The 7500-nt window shown below is 33.9% G+C and overlaps 3 non-coding genes across 3 annotated transcripts; 1 reads left to right on the plus strand and 2 right to left on the minus strand.

The window, feature by feature from the left end:
- Positions 1–197: 197 nt before the first annotated feature.
- On the minus strand, positions 198–269 carry TRNAT-UGU (transfer RNA threonine (anticodon UGU)). Its single transcript has one exon. It is a non-coding gene; the product is annotated as a tRNA-Thr (tRNA).
- A 3610-nt stretch (positions 270–3879) lies between these two features.
- On the plus strand, positions 3880–3951 carry TRNAT-UGU (transfer RNA threonine (anticodon UGU)). The gene has a single exon. It is a non-coding gene; the product is annotated as a tRNA-Thr (tRNA).
- Positions 3952–4452: 501 nt separating this feature from the next.
- On the minus strand, positions 4453–4536 carry TRNAL-UAA (transfer RNA leucine (anticodon UAA)). The gene has a single exon. It is a non-coding gene; the product is annotated as a tRNA-Leu (tRNA).
- Between the last annotated feature and the right edge of the window lie 2964 nt (positions 4537–7500).

Here is a 7500-nt window from a genome sequence, read left to right on the forward strand (position 1 = left end):
ATTCATTCACACATTCACAAACGTACAGAAACACGGATCGCGTAGACACAATCATATTAATACATCCACTACTATCACAAGCAATACTCAGTCCCAATACAAATGTAACAAGTTTTACCACATGCAGTTTTCGGGAACACAAACACACCTTCCTTATACTAGGCTAAATATGAGTAAATGGCATCGGACTAAATATTTGCCCCCTGAGAGAATCGAACTCTCGACCCCTGGTTTACAAGACCAGTGCTCTGCCCCTGAGCTAAGGAGGCTGCTGATGCGGGGAGGCCAAAGTCGAATTTAAATGATGCACGTTTTTCGACGGTGATTTTCACATTTTGAGGTCGGTTCGATGGAGGTTTTGTCGTTTCTCTTTAATTAACCAGATCGTCAGTAGTTGGGAAAGAAAAGAACAGAGGAATGATTGATTATCAATATAGTTTTGAAGAAAGAAAGATTCCGTTGCCCCGAACAAAGAGTAACGTCGGCGTCACCTTTATTACCGAAGAGTTTCTTGACAATTTTCGAAAGGAAATACAGGATAAATTACAAAAGAGGTGGGAAAGAGCATTGTGGAAAAGTTGGTATTCTTCTCTTCGTTTTTTGTAGAAAAGAAGATAGTATGAGTAACTTTAGTTGATTATGAGTATTTGTTTTCAATGTGCGGCTGATGCCATGCACAGTTTACAAGTGAACTTTACCTCAGTATTTAAAGAAATAAATATAGATGGAGGGTAGGGGCTGAATAGAGATGAAAGTAAAAGTTAGACAATGGTTTTGATTCTGCCGCTCATAATACCTTAATAACTCAAAAAAAGAAGTCGAAAAAGTACGAACAAAGACGAAAAAATTGGCCCCTAATCCTAAAATCTTTTTTATATATAGGATTCTTGAAGATTACATATATATATACTGACTGAATGCACATACAATGGCAGCGAGTAATCTTAAATTTTAACGCACTTGTAGGCTTTCGAAAATATATCCATAGGCGCATTCTAGCTTATATATTCTTACTATGTGGTCGGGGTAAGGGTTGACTTGTTTATGTGAATCTTTAATCAGCGTTTGTGTCATTTCAATTGAACGTGGTAACTGTTACGTGAACTCTCAGCACCTCTACATTCAAAGTCTTACAACAGGGATGCACTTGATGTGCTGTATGTATGTGTGTGTTTGTTTGAGTGTGTCTGTCTGAGTGTACAAGCGTGTATGTGTGTATGTATAAATATATGAATATATACATATGTATATATATGTGTTATGTATATATAAATATATATATATTTATTTAATATATATATATATTATTTATTTAATATATATATACATATATATATATATATATATATATATATATATATATATATATATATATATATATATATTAAAACAGCTGCACTAAAATGGTCAGTCATATTTTGTACCTCAGAAAGTTCTTGATTGCAAATGGAATTATATAAATACTCGTGGTAACGTACCTTACAGTGGGAAAGATATTTTACGCACGGAATTCTTACCCAATTATACCTAGTTGGCAATGTCAAATTGAATGCACAGAACATGAAAAAAAGATAAGGAAAAGAAAAGAAAAGTAAAAGTATATATATATATATATATATATATATATATATATATATATACATATATATATATATATACATACATACATACATATATGTATACACACACATATATGTATATATATATTCATACATATACATACATATATATATATATATATATATATATATATATATATATATATAATATATATATATATATATATATATATATATTGTGTGTGTGTGTGTGTGTGTGTGTGTGTGTGGTGTGTGTGTGTGTGTGTGTGTGTGTGTGTGTGTGTATATATATATATATATAAATATATATATACTTTTTTGCACAAAGCATATATATATATATATATATATATATATATATATATATATATATATATATATATATATAATCAGATGTCATTGAGTGGCATTGACTGGATAAGGAGCTATTTCACACATCAGAATGCTGGAAACACTCAAAAGTACACGGTTTCACACAGCTACTGTCGTTATATCGTGAATGCGAAGAATGGCGTGGGAAGAATATCTCAAAATGCTCTTAGATTATTGAGATACAAAGTGAAACTCTCCAAAATAGGGTGATTTTCAGCTGTCGAAAGAAGACATTCTTTTTTGGTCTTTACAGAGTACAAGAATTTACAAGTGTATCCTAAAGTGAAATAGGATCAGTATTTACGTAAACTGAATGGTATTTCCCGATAGATGGATTCTTTACAGTCTGAAGAAGTTCGAAAGGAAGACATGAAAGAAAGAAATGTCATATTCCCAAACTTGATGGAGCAATAAATCCAATTGACTGTTCAACACAAGGACAGTGAAACAAACTTGTGAAAGATGATTATGGAATACTTTTACTACAAGTATTTATTGCATTTTCACAATATTACGCAATATTATAGTCTGATGATTTTATATCTTTAAATGTGGAGGACATATTTGTTACTGCTTTTTAGAATGGAGCTAAGCTTCTATAAATCCGTTTTCCAAGCTGTGTTAAAGTTGAGTAAGTTTCGAGGACTTCAACCTTCATTTGCAACACTTTTTTTCTCATAGTAGTGACAAATATTGCCCTTATATTAACAAATGAATAAGATATGCAAAAGTATATCCAAAAACAACTAAAAATCTAAGATATTATACTGTAAGTAATAGTCTGATTCAGGTTTCCGTTGCATTCTTGCTTCAAAGCCTTCTTAAAGATCAGCAACATTTGCAATTTAAGCTTCTCTAAAGTATGTTTGTAATGTTCATTCCGAATATGTATTTTTAAAAATTATTATTAACATTGCTGCCATTATTGTTCTGGCCATCATCATCATCGTCGTCGTCATTAATATTCAATCTTCCATTATCACTATCATAATCATAATGATTATCATTATTGTTGCAACGTTTAACCCTAGTAAATATTATCATCCTTTAAGATCATAGCAAAATGTGTAGATATGTTTAGCGACTATAAATACAAGTTTTGCTTTTAGATATTGATGTAATTTCTGAACTTTTCCATTGTTAATAGGATTTAGGTAGGAGATGGGGATGGAGGTAGAAATAGAGATGGAGGAACAGCTAACATGATTTGTATTTTCTATGCTTTCTTTAATTCTATTATACTAGAATCGACTTGGCTACCACCGAGAAGAGCAAGATTCTATTTTATATTTTCATTTTATGAATCTGTGCTTTTCCTGGCCACAAGTCGCAAAAATTATCTCGATATATATTTTTTTTTTTTTTTTTTTCGGAAGGTAATTTAGTCATCAAAAACGGATACACTGGGCCAAATATATTCCACATGTGTGTGTTTGTTTATTTGCGCGTGCTGTTCAGATAGTGACATTGCTAGAATAATCTCATAGGCAGATTGTGTAACTTGGATCGACCCCCAAAATACTTGCTAGTGCATCTATCGTATATTCTCCCTTGGTATGTTTACGCATTACTCACATCATTGTTGTCACGACTGCATATGTATTGCGATTTTGGCAGCCATAACACCCAATTTCAGCCATGAAAAATGGGCGTTGATGTGTGATAAGCACCCCTCTGGTACCGGGATATCAGCATTGATTGGTTTGAAGTCGACGTCACTACGATAGAGCCGCTGTTTCCACGACCTAGATACTTTGCGTGAAGATATTTCCCATACTCTTGTGTTCCGGCCATGCCACAACCACAGCCACATGTACTTGAAGCCATTTTTTTAGGAAATGCGAGGCATGTATACTGTAGACGGTTCTCTCCGCCTCTTCTCGACACTAGGGGGATCGACTTCCAAACTTGACAGAGGCGTTGTCAAGCCTCCTTAGCTCAGGGGCAGAGCACTGGTCTTGTAAACCAGGGGTCGAGAGTTCGATTCTCTCAGGGGGCAAGTGTGGCACAGGCGCACTTGTAGTTTTTAATGCCTTTGATATGCACATTTCAGAGTGGTCACTAATCGTATTGTTCTTTTCTGTTTCATCTATGCCGCAAAGTAGCAAAAAAAGGAAATAAACATCGTCGTGTATACTACTTGCTGAAAATAGACGAGTTGCTGGTTCGTCGTACTCGAGGCATTGTATTTATTATCGGAGGCCTTTCAAAATTCATAAGAAAAGACCTAGATAGTTCGTATCTTAGATCTATAAATACAAATGAGTTGATATCAAGAAACTCTTATTTACAACAAACATCACTCTTTGGACGAGAAAATGAAAATAAATGAAACACATGCACTGGCAACACTGCGCGCAGCGACTGCCTGGTTGAATACCTCTTAGAGTTTTGGCTGTGACGTAGTGATGACGTCACTATAAAGACGGCGGCCCCACTAACCACCACGACAATGAATCATCTTCGCCTGATCTCCTTGAAAAAGTTTCCTTCTTTAGATTGTCAGGTGTGGGGTTCGAACCCACGCACTCTTACGAGTACCAGAGCTTAAATCTGGCGCCTTAGACCACTCGGCCAACCTGACGGTGAGTGGGGAGGCATTTGATATGAAGTTTATTGAAAGTTACAAATTCGATTCATTGTTTGATTTATAATGTCTAGAATGAATATGTGATATAATGTCTATTATCATTCTAAAGCATGTGATTCAATCTCTGTCATTCAGAAGCCATTCGGAAAGGAAGATCTCTCGAAAAATATTCAGAGACCACACTCACAATGTATATATATATGTGTGTGTGTATGTATGTATATGTATATATGTATGTATATATGTATAAATGTACATATATATATATATGTATATATATACACACATCTTTCCTGCTTCTTACACCCTCATGTACAATAGTGTTATTACAGAATTATGGTAAGTGAAATTCATTTAATCAGTAAAACTAATAAAACTCAATAAACTGCATGGGAAAGTAAAGTCGAAATAGATAATTTGTGTATGAATGAATCCATCACGAAGGCAAAAAGATTACACTCTTTTAAAAGTGAATGTTTCTTCTGGATAGGAAGATACAAGAACAAGAGATAGTTTAATAACACGCACGCATGCACAAGCAAGATAACTTTTAATGAGTAATTCTGATGATGATTATTAAACACACATACCCGCACATATGTGTGTGTGTATGTATAAATATATGTATAGATATATATGTATATGTATATATATATACATATACTTATACTTATCAATCTATGTATATATATATATGTATATATATATGTATATAGAAATTAATATATAGATTCTATTACGGTGTATCAAGAAATGAGAAAGCTTTTCAATACAACACAAATGAAAGAAAGAAAAAGATAATCGCAATTGCCAGTGCCGTATACTCCTGTAATGTACATCTAGATCCAGCCTAACGTATGTAAAGTTTTATCTATGTAAGCTTCAGGTTCACTACAAAACGTACGCTTTCAGTACCCGAACTTCTTGTTAAGATCGTCATTCGAAATACTTGAAGAAGAAGAAGAAAGATCTCGCCCTTTTTTCATCATTGAATTTTGCAATTTAGCATTCTTCCTCTTAATAGATCCGCGACCTAATCACGAATCTGCTCGCAGGAATTATCGCTAGCTCGAGCACCTTCAGAAGTCGAGGGCAATTAGAGCAAGGAAATCTTGGCAACGCTTCGCTTGACGGAAACTGAAAGTGATATGGCTTTTTTTTTTTTTTTTTTTTTTTTTTTTTTTTTTTTTTTTTTTTTTGTCTTGAAGAAATCGTATTGTTCAGCGAAAAGATTCGCTAAGTTATAAATCAAAGAAACGAAAAAAACAAAAGTAATTACAAGCTAACTGTGCAATTCTTGGATGTTAAGTTTCCCATTTCCGGTATGATTTACGCTTTGCAATCAAGTAACTGTCATTTCTCAAGGTGTAGCTAAGCTTGCGTTAAAACTTATTTGATGTTCTGTTTCCTTCCAACAAGCTCGGGATCGGGTCATGTGATCAGCACATAATGACAAGTACATGACATTGCTCTTGTCTCCTCCTCATCTTTAAAGTTTATTGTTATCATCTTTTCTTCAACAACTATCATCCTCATTAGAGATATTTTGGCGCTTTGTATGTGTGTGCGTGTGTTTAGAAGAGACTTTTTTTTTTTTCCTCGGATCGTCATCTTATTTTTCGTTGTTGTATTGTATTTATCTTAGCGATCTCGGAATAACGAAAGTGACTCATCCTTGAAATAGATGTATCACAATTAGACTATTTACCGGAGTCTCGATAAACTCTCATTTGAACCATTTCACCGGAAGATCTCACATGCTTCATTTATTTATTTTATTTTTTTTTTTATGTAAAAGACCGGTTCGATATAATTGTTTTTTTACCAAATGAATCTGTTGTATCTGAAGTGATTTTTGTTTTGCGCCAGCTTTGAAATACGTTTTACCAAACATATTTTTTCCCTTCATGAACGTGTTGTGTTGAAAGGTCAACATCATCTTAATCCCTTTATCTCTGGCTTGTTTTGATCCACCGAATCAATGAATATTTACAATTAAATGTATGAGTCGTATGTGTTTCCTCACAAATCGATCTGATATGCACAATGAGATTCAAAAACAGACGAATGTAAGTAAGCAATCTTTTATTGTATGATAGGTGAAAAAAATAAATAAAAAATGAACCCAATACACATGCAGACATCCTTTCACACCATAATAAAATATCCGTAATGAGACTCTGATAAAAGCACCATTACCACATCGAAGCATGGTTTCCCACTTCCCTCCCTACTCTTCCTTGTGTGTATGGCCTCTAGCCCACGCCCATACCACCCACGCCCTCACGCTGTGCCTAATGGTCCGACACCTTTTTGGTCACGACAGTTTGTCTCTCTCTAGAGCGTTCCCATAGACAAGCACATTCGTTTCTTCTGAAGTCCCTGGTTCATCATTCAAGAATACTTATTTCATACTTACTTTGTGTCCTGAAATGTATTATCATTCTTTGAGATGACTATGGTACAGGAAGCCGTGGAATAGGAGTAGCATTGGCTTAAGGGATAGTGATTGGTTTATTGAGAATATGATTAATGGTGATTATGATGAGAGTAAATGGAATGATTAGAGCGAATGTAGATGCAGTGGTGTTTTGAATAGAACAGTGGATTGGGACGACTAAAACTTCAGTATTGTTAGTGATATCACGTCAATATTACTTTGAATTTGTTTCTGTAGTGTTGTGTAGTATTAATAATGGTGATGATAATGACCACAAGAAATAAAAATCATGATAATAATTAGTGATGATAATGATGACAATTATGACACAACGATGGTGATGATAAATAATCAAAATGATGATAAAGAAAGTTCATACTGATAAGATAATTGATATTACCATTCACAGTGTATCGATAATTATAGACGGAAAATAATTCCAAACTTCACACAGACCAACATAACAGGAACTTAAACAACATTCTTAAATTGTGATTACAAAACGATTCGAAAAGTTA

The sequence above is a fragment of the Penaeus japonicus genome, unplaced genomic scaffold (genome assembly GCF_977035675.1).
Source record: "Penaeus japonicus unplaced genomic scaffold, GWHDUDI00000001_assembly GWHDUDI00000011, whole genome shotgun sequence".
NCBI lineage: Eukaryota > Metazoa > Arthropoda > Malacostraca > Decapoda > Penaeidae > Penaeus > Penaeus japonicus.